Source organism: Pleurodeles waltl, chromosome 4_2 (assembly GCF_031143425.1).
Source record: "Pleurodeles waltl isolate 20211129_DDA chromosome 4_2, aPleWal1.hap1.20221129, whole genome shotgun sequence".
NCBI classification, from domain to species: domain Eukaryota; kingdom Metazoa; phylum Chordata; class Amphibia; order Caudata; family Salamandridae; genus Pleurodeles; species Pleurodeles waltl.
The window spans coordinates 640,111,951-640,139,800 of NC_090443.1; positions in this window are offsets into that span (position 1 = coordinate 640,111,951).

A 27,850-nucleotide genomic window follows, 5' to 3' on the forward strand; every position below is an offset into this window, starting at 1 on the left:
TGTGCCCTATGTGCCCCTAGGGCTGGGTGCCATGTAACTATAAGCAGGGACTTTATAAAAATAGATTTATAAGCCCTGGTGAGGTAAAAACAGCCAAATTCGTTTTTCCCTCATTGAAGTAAATGGCCTTCATAGGCTAGAATGGGCAGACTTTATTTTAAATTTTAAAGTCTCCTTAAATGTTGCATACCAAGAATTTGATATCAAATTAATTGTTGTAATAAATCCTACAACTTCCAGTTGTTGGATTTAATATAACTTGTCCAGGTAAAAAGTTTAGACTTTACCTAAAAAGTTGCCAATTTCAGCTCTGCATTGTTTTTGCTGCTGTGCTCTGATTGGCCAGCCTGCAGCAGCTTCTGCCAGGCGACCTTGATGAGGTGTGAAGTGGCCTGACTTCACACAAAGGAATGTGCTTGGGGGAGAGAATCTCCTCTCAGCAGATGGTGAGGCAGGAAGGGGGAGGGCTGCCAAACTGGTCTTCAAAGGCAGAGAAGGACATTTGCAGCACCCAGAAACACCCCCACATCCTGCAACCCCAGACAATTAGGTGCCCCCTTGATTAGATTAGGAGAGGGCAGGAGAGGGGTGTGTTTATGATTTTTAGCCACACCAGTGGGTGGGTCAGCCAGATGTAACCTCCAAAAATCAGATTCATCCATGTTGGATTTTTAGAGACTGTTGCCTTCTGGGATGGATTTTTGCCACACTTCCCAGGAAGTGGTCATCACAGGGGGACGACCCTGTCCCTGATTGGAGAACCAGGGCCCCCCTGCTTTTCACCCAGGAGCAAGGATAAAACTGGCAGACCTGCACCCACGCCTCAGATCCCCACCAAATTTCAAGAAGAAAGAACTTAAGGAGAAGAAGGACTGCCCTGCTGGACCCCTGGCCTGCACCTGGAACCTGCACTCAGAAGGACTGCACCAGCTGCACACTTGGGCTTCACCACAAGAAGGACTTTGCCTGGCTTCAACTGGTTCAAGGAGGGACTCCCTGTTTGCTACAGGTGAAAAATTGCTAAACCAGAGTCCCCTGCACCAACTCCTGAAGAAAGCGACCAGCTGACCACTGTCCAGTGGCCAAAAAGGAGTTTGCTCCAGGTGCATTCTGGGAGTTGAAGTCCGCACCCCCCAAGGACCATCACAGAACTTCTGGACCCTTGGGGTGAGCTGTGGACCCCAAAAGAACCTTCAAAGAACATCTGGGTGAAGCCCCAGAAGTTTGGAAAAGATTTGAGAATTTTTGGAAAAAAGCTCCAGAGAGGGACCGACCCGCCGCGGAAATTCTAGCCGGCTTGCCTCAACCACGACCCGGCCTGACTTCGTGGTTCGTCCCGGTAAAGAAAAACATCCAAAAAAGAGACTAAGTCCGAACGTAAAAAGTTGACCGGGACCTCCCAGCCATCGTAACCGAGAAGGGATCCATGGACGTCGGATCAAGATCCAGGTTTACCCAGGTCGAAGGATTTTCATCTCGAAAAAACAACTAAGTCCGAAGGTAAAAGTCTCCACCGAGGAAACCCACATCGCGTATCCGGACAAGGGCTCCAGGAGGTCGGATTCAACTGGCAGGTTTGTCCCGGTGAAGAAAAACTTCAAAATAAAGACTAAGTCAGAAGGTAACTTTTTAACCGAGGCCTCCCGCGACCTGTAGCCGAGCAGGGCTCCATCGCGGTCGGCCTGAAAGTTTGACTTTGCCCCAGTCGAGGTGCAACCAGATGACCCGATTGGCGCTTTTTGTTTCTAAGCGCTAGAAAAGTAATAATTCTTTAAAAATTCATATCTCCGGTTCCCCTGAACCGATTTTAATCGTTTTGTGTCATTTTAAAGATATAAATATAAAATATTTTTATAAATTGGTTTTGGATTTTTAAACTGTTTCCTGTGTTTTATTTAATTACTGTTTTGTGATATTTGAATGCTTTACACTTTGGTGGTCATTCTGACCCTGGCGGTCTTTGACCGCCAGGGCGGAGGACCGCGGGAGCACCGCCGACAGGCCGGCGGTGCTCCAATGGGGATTCCGACCACGGCGGTAAAGCCGCGGTCGGACCGGCACCACTGGCGGGGTCCTGCCAGTGTACCGCGGCCCCATTGAATCCTCCGCGGCGGCGCAGCTTGCTGCACCGCCGCGGGGATTCCGACCCCCCCTACCGCCATCCAGATCCCGGCGGTCGGACCGCCGAGATCCGGATGGCGGTAGGGGGGGTCGCGGGGCCCCTGGGGGCCCCTGCAGTGCCCATGCCACTGGCATGGGCATTGCAGGGGCCCCCGTAAGAGGGCCCCTACATGTATTTCACTGTCTGCTGCGCAGACAGTGAAATACGCGACGGGTGCAACTGCACCCGTCGCACAGCTTCCACTCCGCCGGCTCGATTCCGAGCCGGCTTCATCGTGGAAGCCTCTTTCCCGCTGGGCTGGCTGGCGGTCTGAAGGCGACCGCCCGCCAGCCCAGCGGGAAAGTCAGAATTACCGCCGCGGTCTTTCGACCGCGGAACGGTAACCTGACGGCGGGACTTTGGCGGGCGGCCTCCGCCGCCCGCCAAGGTCAGAATGAGGGCCTTTGTCTCCTAAGTTAAGCCTTGACGCTCGTTGCCAAGCTACCAAGGGTTGAGCTGGGATTAATTTACTGAGACCTAACTGTACCTATGTGGAGGTTAGTGGCTTGTTGCTAGGTGTAGGTACCTACCTGCCCTACCAATAACCCATTTTCCAACATAATTGGAAGCAGCGACGGGATCCTGTACTTGTGTTCAATATCACGTTACAGTTTTAGGTCAAACAAATTAAAAATCCTTTAAATTGTCCTAGTGCAAAAATTGTTTTTAATTTGGATTAATTTCAATTATTGAATTTTTGTAATTTTTCTAAATTCTTGTTTCCAATTTTTGCAAAAAGTTTTTGTTGACACAAAACTAGGGAACCATGGAGCTTGATCTGGCTAGCCTACCCACACTGACAGTAGTCCAGCTTAGGGGGTTGTGTATTGAAAGAGGGTTGCCTGCAACCACTGATCTCAGGAAGCAAATCCTGATCACATCCCTGACAGCATGGGCTGAGGCCCAAGAGGTAGAGTCAGAAGAAGCTCCAGAGGAGGGAGAAAGAAGGGAGGATGCAAGCTCTAACCACTCAGGGGAGGGAAGGCATCTGACCCTAAGTGAGGACGAGGAAGAACGGTCCTCAGTAAATACAGTCACTAGGGGCAGATCCAAAGCTAGTGGTGGGAAGGGGGTCCTTTCAGGAGGAGAGAACCCATCCATCAGAGAAAGAGAGCTGGAGGCCCAGCTAGCATACATAGCTTTGGAAGCAGAGAAGCTGGCCCTAGAAAAGAAAAAGTGGGCATACAAAGAGAAAAGAGATGGAAGCAGCGATAAAGAAGCTGAGGTGTCCATGGGTGGGGGAGTTGGCCCCAAATTACCCAAGGGGGTAGTTCCTGCTTATGTAGAGGGGGATGACATAGATAAGTGGCTGGGGGCCTTTGAGAGGGCACTCCAAATGAGAAGGGTTAGGCCTCAATACTGGGGTTCCCTTTTGTGGGAGTTGGTCCCCAACTCAGGGAGGGATAGGCTTCTGACCTTAAGGGGGGAGGAGGCAGATTCATACCCTAGTATGAAGAGGTGCTTAGCCAAGAAGTTTGGTCTGACCCCAGAGCAATATAGAATGAAGTTCAGGGACACCCAGAAGGTCAGTACCCAGTCTTGGGTTGACTTTGTGGACATTTCACTAAAGGCACCAGAGGGCTGGATTATTGGTAACAAAGTAGATACTTATGAGGGGTTATACAATCTGATCATGAGAGAGCACATCTTGACCAATTGTACCCAAGAAAGGTTACGCCAGCATCTAGTGGACTCTAAGCAGACCAACCCTAGAGAGCTAGGGGAGGCAGCTGATGAGTGGTTGAGAACCAGGGTGGTTGTCAAGTCCCAGGGGGGAGACTCCAAGAAGGGGGAGACAGGTCCCCAAAAACCTAAGGAGGGAGGTGGTAAGCCCACCACAGAGACTCCCTCTGTACCCCAGAACCCTAAGAAGGAGGAGAGTAAATCCCACTCCCACTCTGACAAGCAGAGACAGGGAGACCCAGGGTTAAAAAAACTCTTGGACAGTAGGGCTTGCTTTGACTGTCAGCAGACAGGTCACTTCAGAGGAGATGCAGCCTGTCCAAGGAAGGTGGTTAGCACTGGGCTGTCCAGTGTAGCCATAGAGGAGGATTCCTCAGATGATGAAGTCCTCCTAGCATTGTGCTGGGAGACAGCACCAGATGGTAAGCTGGTGATCCCTGAGGGTGGGAGTAGGCACTTCCACCACATTCAAGTGAATGGGATCCCTACCACTGGCCTGAGGGACACCTGTGCCAGTCACACTATAGTGAGTGACCGGTTAGTGACGCCAGACATGTATGTCCCAGGAAAGACAAAGAAAGTCAGGATAGCCACAGGGGAGGTCACCTCCAAACCTGTAGCCATAGTGCCCCTAGAGAGGGAGGGTATCCTTGACTGGATTAGGGTGGTAGTCAGTGCTGACCTCCCCCTAGATTGTATCCTGGGCAATGACCTCCCAGAGGTGAGTCTGGTCACAGATGGGGTGGTCGCCCAGGGCGCCCCCCCAACCAAAGTCCTGGGGAGTCAGTCCCTACAGTTAGGAGACAGGGGTCCCCAAGAAAAGGAAAGATGAAAAGGAAGGGTAGGCCACTCTTAAAGAGAGTTCCAGGGAGCCAAGGGCCCTCTGCCCCAGTAAGGGGGGAGCCCAGAGTTGGCACTGGTGAGGCCTCACCTGACCCCAAGGAAGTCCTGAGTAGTCAGGCAGCTGTCCAGATGCAAGGTGTTGCCCCTGCACTGACAGAAGGGAGAGTGGAAGGAGGGTGTCTGCCACAGGAGGTGGTAGCCCCCCACTCTAGACAGCAAGAGGGGTGCCAGGACCCCAAAGATGCCCCTAAAGCAGCTCAGCCACCTGTCAGTGGAGAGCTTAGGGTGTGGTTCTGGGTACTGACAGCTGTCAGTAGCCTCTGCTGGGTGCTAGCCTTCCTGGCAGCACTGTACTTGGCCTGGGAGGCAGACCCCAAGGCCAATAGCAAAGTAGGCCCCCTGACCCTGTTGGTCATGGTGGGGTTGCTCAAGTGTTGGGTGACCTCTTTGGGTAAGCTAGGTGTTGCCCTAGCAAAGTTAGGAGTAGGGGAGGTGGGCACCTCACTACCCAAGTTGGCAGAGAGAGAGGAGGAAGACCCCCCTAAAGGGAAGTTTCAGTTTGAGTTGGGTCCTTTTACTGTTGGGGTGGCTTCACTACCCAGAGGGAGTGACCCTGACAGGAGGATATAAGGCAGAGTAGGCCCTGCAAAGGGACAGCCAGTTTTCTTCACTGTCTTCCTCGCCTAACAAGCCAGGAAGACTCTCCCAGGGTTGGGCTGAGTCTCCTGGGCGTGTGGGCTGGGGGGGGGTTGTGTGAGAAACTGGGGCTGATTGCAGAGGCCCCATAACTTTTTGCCCCCATTTTCCACTTTATGCTGGTGTTTTCCTGACTCTGATGGTGCCCTGGGTACTGCTAACCAGTCCCAGGGCCTGTGCTCTGTGTAAAATGGATATGAAAATTAGGCTAATTATAATTGGCTAAGTTAACCTACCTATAAGTCCCTAGTATATGGTAGGGCATGTAGGTTTAGGGACCACAGCATAGGTGGTGCACACCTAGGTGCATTGCTGAGGTGCCCAGTGTCATTTTAAAAGCAAGCCTGCCTTGCTGGCTGCTTTTAAATTAAAGTTATATGCAAATTCGACTTTGGAATTAAAGGTACTTCCAAAGTCTTAAACTACCTTATTTTTACATATAAGTCACCCCTAAGGTGTGGTCTATGTGCCCCTAGGGCTGGGTGCCATGTAACTATAAGCAGGGACTTTATAAAAATAGATTTATAAGCCCTGGTGAGGTAAAAACAGCCAAATTCGTTTTTCCCTCATTGAAGTAAATGGCCTTCATAGGCTAGAATGGGCAGACTTTATTTTAAATTTTAAAGTCTCCTTAAATGTTGCATACCAAGAATTTGGTATCAAATTAATTGTTGTAATAAATCCTACAACTTCCAGTTGTTGGATTTAATATAACTTGTCCAGGTAAAAAGTTTAGACTTTACCTAAAAAGTTGCCAATTTCAGCTCTGCATTGTTTTTGCTGCTGTGCTCTGATTGGCCAGCCTGCAGCAGCTTCTGCCAGGCTACCTTGATGAGGTGTGAAGTGGCCTGACTTCACACAAAGGAATGTGCTTGGGGGAGAGAATCTCCCCTCAGCAGATGGTGAGACAGGAAGGGGGAGGGCTGCCAAACTGGTCTTCAAAGGCAGAGAAGGACATTTGCAGCACCCAGCAACACCCCCACATCCTGCAACCCCAGACAATTAGGTGCCCCCTTGATTAGATTAGGAGAGGGCAGGAGAGGGGTGTGTTTATGATTTTTAGCCACACCAGTGGGTGGGCTCAGCCAGATGTAACCTCCAAAAATCAGATTCATCCATGTTGGATTTTTAGAGACTGTTGCCTTCTGGGATGGATTTTTGCCACACTTCCCAGGAAGTGGTCATCACAGGGGGACGACCCTGTCCCTGATTGGAGAACCAGGGCCCCCCTGCTTTTCACCCAGGAGCAAGGATAAAACTGGCAGACCTGCACCCACGCCTCAGATCCCCACCAAATTTCAAGAAGAAAGAACTTAAGGAGAAGAAGGACTGCCCTGCTGGACCCCTGGCCTGCACCTGGAACCTGCACTCAGAAGGACTGCACCAGCTGCACACTTGGGCTTCACCACAAGAAGGACTTTGCCTGGCTTCCACTGGTTCAAGGAGGGACTCCCTGTTTGCTACAGGTGAAAAATTGCTAAACCAGAGTCCCCTGCACCAACTCCTGAAGAAAGCGACCAGCTGACCACTGTCCAGTGGCCAAAAAGGAGTTTGCTCCAGGTGCATTCTGGGAGTTGAAGTCCGCACCCCCCCAAGGACCATCACAGAACTTCTGGACCCTTGGGGTGAGCTGTGGACCCCAAAAGAACCTTCAAAGAACATCTGGGTGAAGCCCCAGAAGTTTGGAAAAGATTTGAGAATTTTTGGAAAAAAGCTCCAGAGAGGGACCGACCCGCCGCGGAAATTCTAGCCGGCTTGCCTCAACCGCGACCCGGCCTGACTTCGTGGTTCGTCCCGGTAAAGAAAAACATCCAAAAAAGAGACTAAGTCCGAACGTAAAAAGTTGACCGGGACCTCCCAGCCATCGTAACCGAGAAGGGATCCATGGACGTCGGATCAAGATCCAGGTTTACCCAGGTCGAAGGATTTTCATCTCGAAAAAACAACTAAGTCCGAAGGTAAAAGTCTCCACCGAGGAAACCCACATCGCGTATCCGGACAAGGGCTCCAGGAGGTCGGATTCAACTGGCAGGTTTGTCCCGGTGAAGAAAAACTTCAAAATAAAGACTAAGTCAGAAGGTAACTTTTTAACCGAGGCCTCCCGCGACCTGTAGCCGAGCAGGGCTCCATCGCGGTCGGCCTGAAAGTTTGACTTTGCCCCAGTCGAGGTGCAACCAGATGACCCGATTAGCGCTTTTTGTTTCTAAGCGCTAGAAAAGTAATAATTCTTTAAAAATTCATATCTCCGGTTCCCCTGAACCGATTTTAATCGTTTTGTGTCATTTTAAAGATATAAATATAAAATATTTTTATAAATTGGTTTTGGATTTTTAAACTGTTTCCTGTGTTTTATTTAATTACTGTTTTGTGATATTTGAATGCTTTACACTTTGGTGGTCATTCTGACCCTGGCGGTCTTTGACCGCCAGGGCGGAGGACCGCGGGAGCACCGCCGACAGGCCGGCGGTGCTCCAATGGGGATTCCGACCGCGGCGGTAAAGCCGCGGTCGGACCGGCACCACTGGCGGGGTCCTGCCAGTGTACCGCGGCCCCATTGAATCCTCCGCGGCGGCGCAGCTTGCTGCACCGCCGCGGGGATTCCGACCCCCCCTACCGCCATCCAGATCCCGGCGGTCGGACCGCCGAGATCCGGATGGCGGTAGGGGGGGTCGCGGGGCCCCTGGGGGCCCCTGCAGTGCCCATGCCACTGACATGGGCATTGCAGGGGCCCCCGTAAGAGGGGCCCTACATGTATTTCACTGTCTGCTGCGCAGACAGTGAAATACGCGACGGGTGCAACTGCACCCGTCGCACAGCTTCCACTCCGCCGGCTCGATTCCGAGCCGGCTTCATCGTGGAAGCCTCTTTCCCGCTGGGCTGGCTGGCGGTCTGAAGGCGACCGCCCGCCAGCCCAGCGGGAAAGTCAGAATTACCGCCGCGGTCTTTCGACCGCGGAACGGTAACCTGACGGCGGGACTTTGGCGGGCGGCCTCCGCCGCCCGCCAAGGTCAGAATGAGGGCCTTTGTCTCCTAAGTTAAGCCTTGACGCTCGTTGCCAAGCTACCAAGGGTTGAGCTGGGATTAATTTACTGAGACCTAACTGTACCTATGTGGAGGTTAGTGGCTTGTTGCTAGGTGTAGGTACCTACCTGCCCTACCAATAACCCATTTTCCAACATAATTGGAAGCAGCGACGGGATCCTGTACTTGTGTTCAATATCACGTTACAGTTTTAGGTCAAACAAATTAAAAATCCTTTAAATTGTCCTAGTGCAAAAATTGTTTTTAATTTGGATTAATTTCAATTATTGAATTTTTGTAATTTTTCTAAATTCTTGTTTCCAATTTTTGCAAAAAGTTTTTGTTGACACAAAACTAGGGAACCATGGAGCTTGATCTGGCTAGCCTACCCACACTGACAGTAGTCCAGCTTAGGGGGTTGTGTATTGAAAGAGGGTTGCCTGCAACCACTGATCTCAGGAAGCAAATCCTGATCACATCCCTGACAGCATGGGCTGAGGCCCAAGAGGTAGAGTCAGAAGAAGCTCCAGAGGAGGGAGAAAGAAGGGAGGATGCAAGCTCTAACCACTCAGGGGAGGGAAGGCATCTGACCCTAAGTGAGGACGAGGAAGAACGGTCCTCAGTAAATACAGTCACTAGGGGCAGATCCAAAGCTAGTGGTGGGAAGGGGGTCCTTTCAGGAGGAGAGAACCCATCCATCAGAGAAAGAGAGCTGGAGGCCCAGCTAGCATACATAGCTTTGGAAGCAGAGAAGCTGGCCCTAGAAAAGAAAAAGTGGGCATACAAAGAGAAAAGAGATGGAAGCAGCGATAAAGAAGCTGAGGTGTCCATGGGTGGGGGAGTTGGCCCCAAATTACCCAAGGGGGTAGTTCCTGCTTATGTAGAGGGGGATGACATAGATAAGTGGCTGGGGGCCTTTGAGAGGGCACTCCAAATGAGAAGGGTTAGGCCTCAATACTGGGGTTCCCTTTTGTGGGAGTTGGTCCCCAACTCAGGGAGGGATAGGCTTCTGACCTTAAGGGGGGAGGAGGCAGATTCATACCCTAGTATGAAGAGGTGCTTAGCCAAGAAGTTTGGTCTGACCCCAGAGCAATATAGAATGAAGTTCAGGGACACCCAGAAGGTCAGTACCCAGTCTTGGGTTGACTTTGTGGACATTTCACTAAAGGCACCAGAGGGCTGGATTATTGGTAACAAAGTAGATACTTATGAGGGGTTATACAATCTGATCATGAGAGAGCACATCTTGACCAATTGTACCCAAGAAAGGTTACGCCAGCATCTAGTGGACTCTAAGCAGACCAACCCTAGAGAGCTAGGGGAGGCAGCTGATGAGTGGTTGAGAACCAGGGTGGTTGTCAAGTCCCAGGGGGGAGACTCCAAGAAGGGGGAGACAGGTCCCCAAAAACCTAAGGAGGGAGGTGGTAAGCCCACCACAGAGACTCCCTCTGTACCCCAGAACCCTAAGAAGGAGGAGAGTAAATCCCACTCCCACTCTGACAAGCAGAGACAGGGAGACCCAGGGTTAAAAAAACTCTTGGACAGTAGGGCTTGCTTTGACTGTCAGCAGACAGGTCACTTCAGAGGAGATGCAGCCTGTCCAAGGAAGGTGGTTAGCACTGGGCTGTCCAGTGTAGCCATAGAGGAGGATTCCTCAGATGATGAAGTCCTCCTAGCATTGTGCTGGGAGACAGCACCAGATGGTAAGCTGGTGATCCCTGAGGGTGGGAGTAGGCACTTCCACCACATTCAAGTGAATGGGATCCCTACCACTGGCCTGAGGGACACCTGTGCCAGTCACACTATAGTGAGTGACCGGTTAGTGACGCCAGACATGTATGTCCCAGGAAAGACAAAGAAAGTCAGGATAGCCACAGGGGAGGTCACCTCCAAACCTGTAGCCATAGTGCCCCTAGAGAGGGAGGGTATCCTTGACTGGATTAGGGTGGTAGTCAGTGCTGACCTCCCCCTAGATTGTATCCTGGGCAATGACCTCCCAGAGGTGAGTCTGGTCACAGATGGGGTGGTCGCCCAGGGCGCCCCCCCAACCAAAGTCCTGGGGAGTCAGTCCCTACAGTTAGGAGACAGGGGTCCCCAAGAAAAGGAAAGATGAAAAGGAAGGGTAGGCCACTCTTAAAGAGAGTTCCAGGGAGCCAAGGGCCCTCTGCCCCAGTAAGGGGGGAGCCCAGAGTTGGCACTGGTGAGGCCTCACCTGACCCCAAGGAAGTCCTGAGTAGTCAGGCAGCTGTCCAGATGCAAGGTGTTGCCCCTGCACTGACAGAAGGGAGAGTGGAAGGAGGGTGTCTGCCACAGGAGGTGGTAGCCCCCCACTCTAGACAGCAAGAGGGGTGCCAGGACCCCAAAGATGCCCCTAAAGCAGCTCAGCCACCTGTCAGTGGAGAGCTTAGGGTGTGGTTCTGGGTACTGACAGCTGTCAGTAGCCTCTGCTGGGTGCTAGCCTTCCTGGCAGCACTGTACTTGGCCTGGGAGGCAGACCCCAAGGCCAATAGCAAAGTAGGCCCCCTGACCCTGTTGGTCATGGTGGGGTTGCTCAAGTGTTGGGTGACCTCTTTGGGTAAGCTAGGTGTTGCCCTAGCAAAGTTAGGAGTAGGGGAGGTGGGCACCTCACTACCCAAGTTGGCAGAGAGAGAGGAGGAAGACCCCCCTAAAGGGAAGTTTCAGTTTGAGTTGGGTCCTTTTACTGTTGGGGTGGCTTCACTACCCAGAGGGAGTGACCCTGACAGGAGGATATAAGGCAGAGTAGGCCCTGCAAAGGGACAGCCAGTTTTCTTCACTGTCTTCCTCGCCTAACAAGCCAGGAAGACTCTCCCAGGGTTGGGCTGAGTCTCCTGGGCGTGTGGGCTGGGGGGGGGTTGTGTGAGAAACTGGGGCTGATTGCAGAGGCCCCATAACTTTTTGCCCCCATTTTCCACTTTATGCTGGTGTTTTCCTGACTCTGATGGTGCCCTGGGTACTGCTAACCAGTCCCAGGGCCTGTGCTCTGTGTAAAATGGATATGCAAATTAGGCTAATTATAATTGGCTAAGTTAACCTACCTATAAGTCCCTAGTATATGGTAGGGCATGTAGGTTTAGGGACCACAGCATAGGTGGTGCACACCTAGGTGCATTGCTGAGGTGCCCAGTGTCATTTTAAAAGCAAGCCTGCCTTGCTGGCTGCTTTTAAATTAAAGTTATATGCAAATTCGACTTTGGAATTAAAGGTACTTCCAAAGTCTTAAACTACCTTATTTTTACATATAAGTCACCCCTAAGGTGTGGTCTATGTGCCCCTAGGGCTGGGTGCCATGTAACTATAAGCAGGGACTTTATAAAAATAGATTTATAAGCCCTGGTGAGGTAAAAACAGCCAAATTCGTTTTTCCCTCATTGAAGTAAATGGCCTTCATAGGCTAGAATGGGCAGACTTTATTTTAAATTTTAAAGTCTCCTTAAATGTTGCATACCAAGAATTTGGTATCAAATTAATTGTTGTAATAAATCCTACAACTTCCAGTTGTTGGATTTAATATAACTTGTCCAGGTAAAAAGTTTAGACTTTACCTAAAAAGTTGCCAATTTCAGCTCTGCATTGTTTTTGCTGCTGTGCTCTGATTGGCCAGCCTGCAGCAGCTTCTGCCAGGCTACCTTGATGAGGTGTGAAGTGGCCTGACTTCACACAAAGGAATGTGCTTGGGGGAGAGAATCTCCCCTCAGCAGATGGTGAGACAGGAAGGGGGAGGGCTGCCAAACTGGTCTTCAAAGGCAGAGAAGGACATTTGCAGCACCCAGCAACACCCCCACATCCTGCAACCCCAGACAATTAGGTGCCCCCTTGATTAGATTAGGAGAGGGCAGGAGAGGGGTGTGTTTATGATTTTTAGCCACACCAGTGGGTGGGCTCAGCCAGATGTAACCTCCAAAAATCAGATTCATCCATGTTGGATTTTTAGAGACTGTTGCCTTCTGGGATGGATTTTTGCCACACTTCCCAGGAAGTGGTCATCACAGGGGGACGACCCTGTCCCTGATTGGAGAACCAGGGCCCCCCTGCTTTTCACCCAGGAGCAAGGATAAAACTGGCAGACCTGCACCCACGCCTCAGATCCCCACCAAATTTCAAGAAGAAAGAACTTAAGGAGAAGAAGGACTGCCCTGCTGGACCCCTGGCCTGCACCTGGAACCTGCACTCAGAAGGACTGCACCAGCTGCACACTTGGGCTTCACCACAAGAAGGACTTTGCCTGGCTTCCACTGGTTCAAGGAGGGACTCCCTGTTTGCTACAGGTGAAAAATTGCTAAACCAGAGTCCCCTGCACCAACTCCTGAAGAAAGCGACCAGCTGACCACTGTCCAGTGGCCAAAAAGGAGTTTGCTCCAGGTGCATTCTGGGAGTTGAAGTCCGCACCCCCCAAGGACCATCACAGAACTTCTGGACCCTTGGGGTGAGCTGTGGACCCCAAAAGAACCTTCAAAGAACATCTGGGTGAAGCCCCAGAAGTTTGGAAAAGATTTGAGAATTTTTGGAAAAAAGCTCCAGAGAGGGACCGACCCGCTGCGGAAATTCTAGCCGGCTTGCCTCAACCGCGACCCGGCCTGACTTCGTGGTTCGTCCCGGTAAAGAAAAACATCCAAAAAAGAGACTAAGTCCGAACGTAAAAAGTTGACCGGGACCTCCCAGCCATCGTAACCGAGAAGGGCTCCATGGACGTCGGATCAAGATCCAGGTTTACCCAGGTCGAAGGATTTTCATCTCGAAAAAACAACTAAGTCCGAAGGTAAAAGTCTCCACCGAGGAAACCCACATCGCGTATCCGGACAAGGGCTCCAGGAGGTCGGATTCAACTGGCAGGTTCGTCCCGGTGAAGAAAAACTTCAAAATAAAGACTAAGTCAGAAGGTAACTTTTTAACCGAGGCCTCCCGCGACCTGTAGCCGAGCAGGGCTCCATCGCGGTCGGCCTGAAAGTTTGACTTTGCCCCGGTCGAGGTGCAACCAGATGACCCGATTGGCGCTTTTTGTTTCTAAGCGCTAGAAAAGTAATAATTCTTTAAAAATTCATATCTCCGGTTCCCCTGAACCAATTTTAATCGTTTTTGTCTCATTTTATAGATAAAAATATAAACTATTTTTATAAATTGGTTTTGAATTTTTAAACTGTTTCCTGTGTTTTATTTAATTACTGTTTTGTGATATTTGAATGCTTTACACTTTGTCTCCTAAGTTAAGCCTTGACGCTCGTTGCCAAGCTACCAAGGGTTGAGCTGGGATTAATTTACTGAGACCTAACTGTACCTATGTGGAGGTTAGTGGCTTGTTGCTAGGTGTAGGTACCTACCTGCCCTACCAATAACCCATTTTCCAACAGGGGTAAAATGAGTGACCTTCACTACCAAGTGGAAGATCTCAAGAAAAGATTGAGGCAATGTAACATACGCATCAAAGGCGTCCCGCTCCAGGGAGGTGCTGGGAACCTGGAAGACTATGCTCTCCACCTTTTCCACCATGTGGCACCGGCACTTGAGGACCAATAAATTATCTTAGATTGTACGCACAGAGTGGGATCCCCCTACCTGATCCCCAGGGCAACCACAGCACATTCTCATCTCCACTATTATAAACAGAAAGACGCTTTCATGTCCACGGTGAGGAACAAAAGCTTCATTGACTCTACAATGCGGAAGTGCTCTCTGCCCCATTACCAGTTTTCTTTTTGAAAATGGGATCAGATGTGGGGTCACCCATTCCGCATCATGTTCATATGGAATAAATAAACACATAGCCTACGTATCTTGGAAGATGCTCACTCAATCTTGGGGGGAGACACTCTACAGCCAGATGACCTAGCACAAACTCGGCTCCTTAGCTCAATGACCCCATCAATGACGGAGGGACACATCCCCTGCATAAACAAAATTTGAGTCCACAAACCCTCTGCCCAGGAGTGATGCTGTGAACTGGCGGCCCTGCTACAACAGCTTCAGAAGAGGGACATTGCCTCCGATGCTGATAATAACTAAGGGGGTCTGATCAACCAATTGAATCCTGCTCCCTGCCCCCTGCCCTCCGTGGAATCCTGTTATCTAGTAGGGGCTGGGAGTTCCACACCCCTATCAGCTGACACACCAGTGGCAGAGCTCCTTTCTCCATCTCCTAGGATCTTGGATTATCTTCACCGACAACATGGACCCTCCAACTCTACTCCACATGAATATTCCCAGACGGGGATCTACCAAGTTGTTTTGTTTAATATTTGTCCTTTCCTGATCTACAGCTCACATCGGATCAGCTGCTATTCAGCTCTGACATGCTGAGATGACACTGTCAGTAACACTAGTGAGGGCCCTTGCCTACTTTTATACTAGCCTCTTCCCACACTCTCCACCCACTTATTAAGGTTCTAAGCCTTAATGTCTGTGGCTTGAATGCTCTGTTGAAGAGGCTAGTGCTTCTGTCCCTGCTTAGAGACTCAAGCTGTGATATCTGCCTCATTCAGGAGACTCATCTTCTCAAAGCCAACTGGAGGAGTATGTGCTCTAAGTGGTTTGACTGCCAGTATTTTTCCTCTGGCCAAAGAAAGAAAACAGGAGTAGCAATCATACTTGCCATGCACTTCCCAGAAAGCAGGAATAGTGTTCTTACTGGCCATACACTTCCCTGGGAGGGTAGTTCAGAACCAGGCAGAGATAACAGGCAGAGTACTCTCCCTACGCATCAACATAAAAGGCTAAACTTGCACAGTAGAAAACATATGCTCCTAACGACCACCAGGAGGCCTTCCTTGAGGAAGCCGTGGGGCAGACATTAGCCTCCCTGGATCTGGATATTATGAACGGAGGTGACTATAATTTGGTCCCTGGTGCCTCCATAGATAGATCCACATACAGGTGGGCCAGCTGGGAGCACAATCCCAGATATTCTGCAAATGGTTGGCAAACATCAGGCTGGTAGATATCTGGCGACAACACCACCCTCTTGAGAGGAACTACACAGCCGAACATCAGTCCTACTCTAGGATTGATTACTTCCTCATCTACCATCTCCTGACCACAGTAATTAAAGCTTTTTTATTTGCCCTTTATGCTCCTTTTTGGGGCAGGGGCCTTGGTGGAGCTGCACACCACAAATACTAACAGTCATTACTCTTTATATTGTGGTTTACTGGGCACTTATAGGGATTGATGCGTTGTCTCTGAGCCCGCTGCATCTTTTCTGTATAGTCTATTGTTAAGGCTCTTACGCACTCCCTACCCAAATAGAGTATGTCACACTTTAAGGATAATCGCGAAGAACTGGCAAGGGATTTATTCACACATCAAGCTAGTTCAGTTCCAACCAGTACACTAACACGACAGACGGATAGCCTAGAAGGGAAGTTTCAAAAATTTGAAAAATAGAAAAAATAAGAGTTAGCAAGATGGTGGGATGGGATCACCTTACAAAAATACTTAAACAACAACAAGATACCTAGAGGTCTTAGAATTTTGATTTTTTCCAACCTATGAAGACTTGGATGACGAATCACTTAAGGACTGGGAGGACAATCTGCAAAACGCATCATTTACCATGATGCGTATACTAATAAAACACACTGACAAAAAGGTTACTAAACTTCAGGGGGACATAGAGACACTAGAAAAAGAGATTGACGAAGTCCCCCAGAAAGACCTGGTAACTACGAGATTTTGGCCTGGATAGTGGAAGACTATCAAATCTACCTACGAGATAAAAAAACTACGCAAAGTCAAGCGTGATGACCTTGATTACAAATTGGGTAGAATTTATACTTTTGCTCGAAAATATGATAATGTGAAGGTTTCTGAACCTGTGAAAAGTAGGGGTGGACATCCCAGTGACATTGATCTCTCTAGTGGAAGCTCTATGTCCTCCTTAGACAGTAGCACCTCAAGAGAAAATTGTCCTTTCAAGCAAACCCCTCACAGTGCCTCCAATTCTTTAGTCGAAATGGAGAGACTACGTCTTGGTACAAAAACAAATCGGAGAGAAATAAGACCAGAAGGGGTGGTAAACAATGGAGAAAAAGGTTCAGAAAAACATGGGGTCCGTACTCGTTCCAAGAAGGACTAGGACCCACTCCCCTAAAGGCAACTGTACCGGGGGGATCTGATTATAGTTAACTTATCTGATCGTCCTCTGAGTGAAACAGAGTGTAATCTACTGAGTAAAGGTTTGGGATTTTTTCCTACACAGACCAATGATCAGGTTGAAACTTTTGTAGACTTATTTAAATGTACTCGTCATCTAAAATTGAAGAACCATTTATCTTCCCCACGTGGGGGCTTCAAAACAGTGGACTCCCTACACTACAGCCTGGGGATTCAACATGTGAGGATACCCATATAGCAACTGAACTAATATCGGACTTGTATGATATACAACTTCTGATGTCTTTACAAGATGGTGGTGACATCAGAGCATAAGGCCCTCACTAGCCTTAAAACTGATCGGTCAATAGTAACTTGTGAGGCAGACAAAGGAGGCAACGTAGTTATTATAAATAAGTGTGACTACATGGAAGAAATAGACAGACAGTTGGCAGATACTGCTTGTTATAAACACCTCACTAGCAATCCGATTGGCGACCTGTCAGAATATATCAATAATAAACTATGGGGGTGGCATGAATTGGGTTTACTCTCTGACCACGAATATAAATACTTACTTATAAAACATCCAAGATATCCTTGTATATATATTCTTCAGAAAATACATAAAGAAGGTGACTTCCCTCCAGGGAGACCTATTATATCAGGTATTGACTCTCCCACCGAGAGGTTATCGGAATTTGTGGATTACTTCTTACTAACGTTTGTTTGTAATTTACCTTCATTTATACAGGACAGTAAAGATATCCTCAATAAATTTGAGGACTTTCCTTGGTCAGATGATCTCTTGTTCGTTACCATGGATGTGAATTGTCGTTATACTTGTATCCAAAAATCTTTTGGCAAATTAGCAGTCACTTTCTATCTTAACATCTTAACTGCTAACCATTATGCCCATAATCAGATGCTTCTAGAAATGATTGATATTATCCTATCTAGGAATTACTTTTTGCACAATACTCAGTGGTTCCAACAAATACAAGGGACCGCAATGGGTTCAAAATTCACCCCGTCCTATGCCTGTCTGTTCATGGGCTAGTTTGAGAAAATACATGCTTGGGGAAAGCATGCCTCCCCCTGGACTGAATTTATTGTATTTTGGGGGAGGTATATAGATGACATCATTTTGATATGGAATGGGACCATTGAACAACTTATCCTGTACCATGCTTTCCTCAACGATAATCCCTACAATGTAAAACTCAGTCTTCATTATAGTAAGGATAATATAGATATTTTGGATATAAGATTTTTCATACAACACAATTGTATACAAAGTGTTTTGTATAGGTAATCCACATCCTGTAACAGCCTTCTCCATGCGACCAGTGCGCACCCATTTTCTGTAATCAACAATATTCCCTTTGGGGAGATGACACGTGTGCGACGCAATTGCAGCACTGATCATAAATTTTGTGAACAAATTGGACTTGTCAAACAGAGATTTACCAACAGAGGTTTTAGTAACAAGACTCTTTTTAAAGCGGAACAACGAATTATGAGAACATCAAGAAAGGATACTTTGACTTTAAAACCTTGTAGAAACAAATATTGGACTGAATATTTGTCATTTGTGACTAGATACACAGTTCACAGTCAGGGTATTTATAAAATACTAAAATGCCACTGGCACTTGCTAACCGACTTGCATGGACTTAAAGGGCTCCTCCCCAAAACACCTAAGATTACCTATTGGAGAGGGAGGACACTCAGGGATCAACTTTGCCCTAGTTATGTTTCTGTACCTAATGCAACTACGTGGCTTTCCACAAAACCTTCGGTTTCTACACATGTCGTGAATGTAACGTTTGTGCTTTTGGCCTGGACAAAACCAAAACTTTCTGTTACAACAATACTGGGACTTACACTATTAGAAGTTTCATTAATTGTAACACCAAATTTGTGATCTATATTTTAGGGTGTGCATGTAATAAAATATATGTGGGTAGCACCATATGACCTCTTAAACACAGAATACAGGAGCATATACGTGCCATTAAGATTAATGATAGCAGGTACCCACTGACATCCCATATGGCATTGACTTACTCTCATGACAACTTGATTTGGTTCCAAGGGATTGACCATATCCCACAATATCCCAGAGGAGGGAATAGGGAACTACAATTGCATAAAAGGGAGGCAGCTTGGATATGCCGCCTACGAGCAGTTGAGTTGGGCCGCAACACAGATCACGAATTCCATTATTACTTATAACTGCTAGTTTACAACATATGTGTTTTTTTGCGTATGGCATTTACCCAATATCTGTCTCATGAGTCTGTTCGAGTTACAATTTTGTTTATGATATGTTTTTTTGAGATCCTTGTCTATGTTTTACCCATGGTCACCTTACCATGGTTACAATTTCAAATGTATCCTTTCTGTTCATTGAAGTTGGAGTTATTCTTAACTAATTCACTTGATCCATGATGTGCCTCACGAGACCTGTATCTCTGTACCTACCTATGTTCATTCTCCTATGGTTAAAACTTAAAATTTAAACGTTATCCTTTTTAATCATTATTGTTGGAGCTATATACAATTAATTTATCTCATTTTATTTGATTTATTCATCAACCTGTAAATAGGCCAATTCACTGATTATTTACAACTTTGTATTATCACTATTGTTCATTGCTTTTTATAGAATTTGGAAATAGAATTTTTGTTCTATTTGGGCTAGTACTTGCCTAAACATACACCATTTTGGTCACCATGCACTTCCTTTATCTGGGCTCCCACCCCTCTCTCTCTTTTTGTCACCCCTCCCCCTTCTCTTTCTTTTCACTCTATCTCCTATTTCATTCTTTCACACCTCATTTTTGCTTGTAATTCTTTCTGGCATCAAGTCTGTACTTCCTTATATTTCTTTTACCATTAAGATGGCCGCCGTTGACAGTCCGTTGTCTATTTCCTCCTAACGTTGCATATGGTAATCAGGAAGCTGACTTCTAGACGATGGCTGCTAAATGCAGTCCTTCGTTTATGTTGATACTCGCTTCCCGGGCCTGGCTTGATTTCCGGGATTCGACGTCCTTTTAAAACTTCTTAGCTCTGATGTGGAGCATGCTTATAATCAGTGGGACGGGCGGCATACGGCCGGGCCTGTTTCTCTCTATGGTTACCGGCCTTTGATATTATCGGACTTGACATGCACTAATTCCTTAGTTTGTTGAATTCACCTTCGAGACCGTTTTCCACGGGGGTGCCGTCTGTTCTCTTTGTGGTGCATCTTGATCGATCAGTACTGCGGGGCACATATTTTATGTTAGTCCCTCGATTAACTATTGGTATACTCATTATTAGTATTTGTTTCTGAACCCCTATCCTTTTTTATAATTTAATTTGCAATATGGGAGGAACATTTCAAAATATTCCCGGTATTTTTGTTTCCTTAAATAGGATTGGTAGCAAGTGTTCTTGATCACACACATTGGTGTTTAATAAATTTCCTTTTTCTTATCAGGCTCATTATACGCTTTTGTGCATTTGAACATTGTAAATAACTTTCGTTCCAACTAGACACTACTCTGGTACGTTTGTTGACTTCATTTTACCTGCCTACACTATTCTTTGATCACAAATTGGATTTTTGACACTTTGGTAGAGGGATTCTCTCTCTCGAGCTTTTAATATTTAATGTGCACGTCTTCTGTATGAGGAATCTGCTCCCTCACGTTCTTTTCACGTAATTTTTTTCATGCTTCCTCCAAGTTGCACTTTTGGATTCCCTATCTTTTTCTCACCCTTCGAATTGACTTCTTCTCCTTGCCGGTTCTTTTGACCACACATGACTTTAAATTGGTTTAGAGGATCATATTATTCACGCACTTCTTACTGTATTACTGATGTATTTTCATACTAATTATTTTTTGTAAAGTAATTTTGTTTTAATTTGTTACATGTATGTAAAGGAACATTTCGTATGTTAATATGTTGTGTTCTTGTGTTTTTTTGTGTTACCATATTATTCCTTTTATGGTTGAATGTTACTTTGCAGCCCTGAAGAAGCCCTATGGTGAAGGGCGAAACGCGTTGGCTGTGTCTTTTTCATGTACTTCATGTCGGAACAAGTTCTCTACTTCAATAAAAGTCTTCGGAAAAAACCCGACAGAAGTTTTGTATCATTATTAATATAACAGTATTGGACTATTTCTGCCTACTGTGTCCTATTTGGTGCCTTGGAGTGGTGCACCCCCTGTATTTTTTGCACAGTAATTAAAGCCATTGATATTGGAGTGGCCGCAATCTCTGAATACTCGTCCATTTCTATCATGTGCCACCTGCCGAGACCATCAACACAAAATCCTACCTGGTGCCTTAACATCACACTGCTGGGTCAGGAAGCGACGGTTAAAGAAATAACATCAGCTACACACCAACGATTACCCAGAGGCCTCTGTTGCATTACTCTGGGACACCTTAAATGCAATAATCCACAGCTGCTTTATTGCCGTGGCAGCCAGGATGAACAAAAGAGCACAACTAGGGGGCGTGGTCTGGCCACGGAGCACGATTGCCATCTGACCTGTGCGCTCAGTGAGGCGGCTGGGGCGGGCCGTGGACGGGGGTGCTGCGGGGGCATGAACATCCCCCCCGGGGGCTCAAAGTCGATCAGAAGTTGCCGTGTGGGCGGAGCCGCCTCCCGGGAGAGTCGCGGAGCAAGTACTCCGGAGAAATCGGCGCTGAGGTGCGGCGGCCTGAGAGGAGACTCAGAGCTGCGGCCTTCGGCAGAACCGAGACCTGACGCCACCTGGAGCAGCAGCGAGGCTAGGGATCAGAGGGGATATCCCTGAGCCTTTTATTCATTATGCCCTTGCCGACCACACCCCCGCCAACACGCCGCTCAGCCCCCCACCTTGCCACTGGGGCGCTGCGCGAGGTGGGGGCAGGGAGAGAGCTCCGTGAGGCCGGACCTCCAGAGCCACGACGCACTGGGAACTGAGGCTAGCCTCTCGAGGTGGGCACAACGACGTTCTCCCGGGGGGGGCTACGAGCACCGGCAAGAGCCTCGCGAGGAGCTGGGGGCCCTGAAAGAGAAAGGGGAGAAGAGACTTTGCCTTTCCCTCCCAACGGGGGCCTCCCTACTTCCCTCCGTGCTTGCCTACCCCCCTCACCCCCCCCCCACGCACCCGGCTGACAACGAGGAGAGACAGCGACCCAGTGAACCTGTGAAACATCAGGGGCCACGACGGAGTACAGAGAGACAGGTCGGTCTACTTCCTACTTCTTATCCTTCACTGCTGGACACACTGTCATACCTGCTGGACATAGACTGCCTGCCCCCCCACACTACGTACCAGCACGCGCAAGTCAGCACCTACCACCACGATTTGACTGACACCCTCATTGGGCTGCCAACTGAACTTCGCCCGCCCCGTTTCTGTGGTCAAGGTCCGGTGGACCCACTGTGCATCAAGGTGAGGTGGGCGCCAGTGCTAAGCCTGCTGCAGAGACCTATGGAGGACGGATCCCATCACAGCAAAAAAGGGCCTGGTACTCCCTATCCCCTAGAGTACCCTGGCTCCGGCAAGCTGAGCCTACACATCGTGACCAGTCGCCCCTTTGCCATCGCACCGGACACCTCTCCCCCCCTCTGGATTGAAACTTCCTTCCACTGCTGGAGCACGGGCGATATAACGGCTCCTGAGGGGGCTGAATTACCCACCGGCTAAACCACGGTGAGGCTGAGAATTCTTCAGCTTTTCCCCCTTTTATCCCCAACCATCTACCTGCCCAAGCGGAGTGGGACCAGCTGCAGCCTCAGGAGGGGGCCTCTGAGACTTCTGGTCCCCCCCCACGCTACCATCACCAAGCCCCACAACGAAGGCCAGAGATACCAGGCAGATGGTCGTCCCACAAGAACAGGGGCAAGCCGGCAAGGCAGTTACTCTTCTCGGAGGCCTTACTCCAGGCAAAGGGGGTCCCTCCGCCGATGGCGACAGAGCCCTCTGCCACACACCAAGAGATGGCGGACCCAGCCCAGGAGCCCACAATGCACAGTATCCTTCAGGAAATTTCAGCAGTTGGCCATAGATTGGAGGGGATGGATAATGCAATGGTTTCAATGGCGGCGGAAACTAAATCCATCTGTACGGAAATCGCAAGCTTTCAGACACACGTCCTGGGATTGGAACAACGAGTGTCGAAAGTGTAGGCCCACTTCTCTTATTTCCAGGACAGAGATCAGGAACTCCTCTTTCTTCGTAGCAAGTTGACGGACTTGGAAGACAAGAGCCGAAGAGACAACGTTCGCTTCATAGGATTTCCTGAAAACATTGAGGGTGAGGACCTTCACAGATTCCTACGAGACACCCTGCCTAGGCTTACTGGCACTACCTTTGAGCCACCCCTGGAGTTCCAAAGAGCCCACAGACTGGGCCCCCGGAGAACCGGTATGGACGCTCGCCCCCGACCGATCATAGCCTGTCTTCTTCGCCAAACACAGGCCTATCAACTTATACAGAAAGCACATACTCAAGGCCCCTGCCAGCTACACGGACACACAATTCGAATATCAGAAGATTTCTCCAAGGAAACCAGCGACCGGCGTAGGGCATTCCTGGCCATCCGTCCGCGACTATGCCAGATGGAAGTGAAATATGGCCTGTTCGACCTGGCGAGAATGTGGATAGCAAAAAACGGCACATCCAAAGACTTCTACGATCCAGAAGACTTGCGTTCTTTCTTGGATGGTTTGTCTCTCACAGACTCTTCTAGCGTGATTCCACACCGAGACACAAATGGCTACAGATCAGAACACTCCCTCTCAAGACTTTGCCTCAGGAGGGTCAGGGTCTGGCCACCAAATTACTCTCCCCTGCCCTAGGGGACGAGACCTGGAGATACTCCTTCACAGCCACGACGACAGGGGACAGGTACTGCATGCGGTGGCGCTCCATACGCAGGTGGCGGATAGAGACAAATCTCACTCCCCCTTAAAACCTCTAGCAGAGACCACTTGAACCTGCCTTATCCTCAGTCAGGCTGACCTTGCCCCATGCTAGGTCTAGTACAGTCTGGGTATAGACCCGCAGATTAAAGCTTAGGTTTCCTGGGGCTTCAGTTTGCTCCATTGTCTTCCTCCTTCCTCCCCCTTCTTTCCTTCTTTCTTATCTTTATCTTCCCTTCTATTTCTTATTCTCTATTTCCTATTCCCTATTTTCTCTCTTCTCTTCCTTCCCCTCCACTCACTTACTCTACGTCCTTACCTCCCGCCTCCCGACTGTTCCACCCCCTCCCCTCCCTGGTGTCTCTTTCTTTCTATTTTGCCCTCCTCTCCTTCTATTATCCCCCTCCACACCCCATTTACTCACTCGTATGCCACTTAGTCCTAAATCCTACAGCACCCCACACCTTCCCTACCTCTTCCCTTGCCCTCCCACTCCTCCTCTTTATACCTCTCGCTCCACCGCCTTTATTAGCTTTCTCCTATGGCTGGACGTATGCATACCTTGCCTGCCCCGTTACGGGTTGTCTCTTGGAACATCAATGGTCTTACCCACTTCATTGAACGGAAGAAAATACTCTTGTACCTTAACACCAAACGAGTGGACATAGCCCCCCTTCAGGAAACCCACCTGACCAGACTCGAATCTGATAAACTACGAAGGAACTGGGTAGAGACCGCGCTATCCAGCTGTATCACCCCTCCCTGGGGGACCAGCGCACAGAGCCGCAGAAATGTGGGACTAAGATATTGCTGCGAAAAAGCTTGCCCTTCACAGTTACCAAATCATGAGCCGACCCGGAGGGACGATACGTATTTGCCAAACTAAAGTTGGGAGGCGCCTCGCTATGCATGGGATCCGTCTATGCCCCAATAGGTCCCAAGAGGAAATTTTTTGCTCTGCATTAACCGTCTCTTGACAGAGATCAGAGCTGCCCGGTACATTATCAGCGGGGACTGGAACCTAACCGGAGATGCCGTACTAGCTAGGACAGGTCCTTTGGACACTATCAATAACAGAGACAGAGCCTTGCAGTCCGACGTAATGCATGACAATGGTCTGATGGAACCGTGGAGGCTGACGCACCCGAGTGATGGGGAGTATACCTTTTTATCCCCAGTCCACAGCACCCAATCCCGACTGGACTATTTCCTTATTTCGCACAAATTCGTAGCACAAATGCAGGATTCTCGCATACTGAGTGGTGGCTTGTCAGACCATTCCCCGATCTTGCAAGCCCTCCTGCTGGGCATGGTGTCCCCAGACCGCAAACCGTCGCGCTTCGCTACCCAACACTACCAAACCCCTCAGGAGAAGGCACAGCTGCAGACGCACACATCCACTTATATCCGGGACAATCTTGGGTCAGTGACATCCAAAAGGATCATCTGGGCTGCGGCCAAAGCAACGATATGGGGACAGATGATGCGCAATGCCGCACTGGCAAATAAAGAGAGGGCGGAGCGGCAAACTACCTTAGAGACTGATATTACACGCCTGATGCAGCGCTACACAACCCACCCCTCCCTTTCCACCCGCAGGGACTTGGAGAGGGCCCGTATGGCTTTGAACAAACTCTTTACCTCCCAGGCTGAATATGCACTGCAGCGCCTACAGGGACGACATTATGAGCAAGGGGAGAAGGCTGGTCGCCTCCTGGCCGCACAACTTCACCAAAGAGTGTCAGCCCTTGCATACCGGTATCAGGGCCCAGTCGGGAGAGATCCTCACGCACCCGCAGGACATAGTGGACAAATTTGCAACCTTCTATCGCTGCCTCTGTACGTCAGACTCACAGTCCTCCCCCTCCCAAATAGAGGCTTTTCTCAGTACTATAACCTTGCCCTCCCTCTCTGATGAAGGCCGGGAACTGTTAGGAGGGGACATCACCCGCCAGGAAATTCTACAGGTTGTCACCGGTCTCCCATACCACAAGTCGCCAGGTGAAGACAGATTCCCTGTGGAATTCTATAAATGGGCAGAGGAAGAGAGGCTTGATGTTTTACACGGAGCGCTGGACGAAGCCTGTCAGACTGACTCGCTGGCTGCGATATCCAGTTCTGCCGTCATTGCTATTCTACCAAAACCGGGCCGGACCCTTTGCTCTGCAGCAGCTACCGGCCAATATCCCTCTTGAACGGTGACATTAAAATATTGGCCAGCGTCTTAGCTGCCCGTCTGCGCAGGGTCATTCAGTCCCTTATACATAAGTTGCAGGTCAGCTTTGTGCTGGGCCGCAGCTCACGGAATCACCTTCGTACACTGTGCCATGCCCTCTGGGGGGTCCGGAATACACCTGAGGCCGCCTTAGCACTGTCCCTCAACGCCGAAAAAGCGTTTGACCGAATAGAATGGCTATACCTCTTCGCAACGTTAACAAAATTTGGCCTGGGTGACCAATTTATTTCCAAAGTACTTCTAGTGTACGACCAACCCACTGCACGGGGCAACTGTGGAGGCTTCCTCTCAGACCCTTTCTCTGTCTGCAGAGGAACGAGGCAGGGCTTCCTGCTCTCCCCCCTTTTGTTTCTACTGGCACTTGAGCCACTGGCGGCTGGGATTAGCGTATCCCCTGGGATAGTGGGCATCCCACTGCCAGGCGATGTCACCTCCAAACTCTACCTGTATGCCGAAGACATCCTGCTTACTTTAACTGACTTAGATCGCTCACTGCCTGACCTTATCGCAATCATAGACGACTTTGCCCCCCTCTCAGGATATTGGATAAACTGGGATAAGAGCGAAGCCCTCCCTCTGTCGTGAGAGACGACGAAATGAGCGATCCTGGGCTTCCCCTTCCAATGGACCCCGAAACATCTTAAATAGTTGGGGATCCTTTTCAACCGCGGCCTGCAACGCATGACGGCGGACAACCTAGACCTTCTCACAGCCCGTATGAGACTCAACTTTGACAAATGGGCACAGCTTGGCCTCTCCATGTGGGGCAGGCTGCAGGCGGTGCGCATGGTCACAGTCCCACGTTTCACATACGTAATGGGACTTCTCCCTCTCCAGATACCCTTATCCACGCTGAGGTCGGTGGATGCCGCCATCAGGGCCTTTGTATGGGGAACCACACGCCCCTGCCTAGCACCGGCCAAGCTCATAGCACGTAGGTCACACAGCGGAATGGGGCTCCCTTCGGTGGAACATTATGCCCTAGCCCTCCATCTATCACCACTGGCCGCCACTCTGCATAGTCCCGCAGAATCGCCACAATGGGTGTCAGTGGAGAGGGAGTTGCTCTCCCATGGAGGAGGCCTTAATGGACTGTACCGCAGGGCCACCGTCCCCTCCGATGACCCGAATCCAATCCTGAAGGCGACAAGTGTAGCGTGGCAGAGGGCCCATGGCCTTTTAGGGGTTCACCCCTCCCTCCACGCCCAGGCTCCCCTAAGGCATAACAATAGTATACACGTGGGGGGTGCAGCCCTGAATTGGCCGTATTGGAGAGACACCGGTATAACTAGCCTAGACCAGGTATTGGAGACCAACAGGCTCAAACCCTTCACTAGTCTGATAGAGGAATTCCATCTCCACCCCACGCAGAAGTGGAAATATTTACAACTCCAGCATTATATGCGTCAAAATCCTGATACCATTCATTGGGGACTGCAACCTTTACCCATAATAGCTTACCTGGAGACATTGGGAAACATAAGGGCATTATGGCTGGTCTGTACAAAGCCCTTGTCAGCCATCTATTCTCTCCACCTGTCTTGGATAAGCTACGTCTGCAAAGACAAACCCGCCTCCAGCTAACTTTTGAGGAGGAGGACTGGGCAGACACAGTGGAAGCGTTGGACAGAGGGACTCACGAGGCTCGCCTAAAGATTTGCCTCTTCAAGATACTACATGATTGGTACTGGAACCCGATGAAGTTACATAAGGCCGGCCTCCTTCCGCATGCATTGTGCTGGCGTTACACGGAACCGCGTTGTGATCTACTTCACGTGCTCAGCAACTGCCCATTGGTGCAGCCCTTATGGAAGGCGGTGGAGCATGCCCTGGCGGACTCCATGCTGCTCCCAACCCCCCTGCCCCCTTCATTGCTCATGCTACACAACATGACCCCTCTCCCGGCTTTATCACAACCGCAAAAAAGACTCCTACACACAGCCCTGGCAACTGCGAAAATATGCATCTTACGACACTGGAGATCTGCGACGCCACCCACGCCCGAGGAATGAACTGTGGCTATGTTTAACATTGCCACGCGTGAGAGAGTCATTTATAACCTTTAGGATCAGGCTGCCATCTTTGCCTAGGTATGGGCTCCCTTCCTTACTGATGTCTAATCGACATCATAGTCAATACTGCTGCGCACCAACCAACCCCACACACGTACATTCTGCTCTCCCTCTTCTTC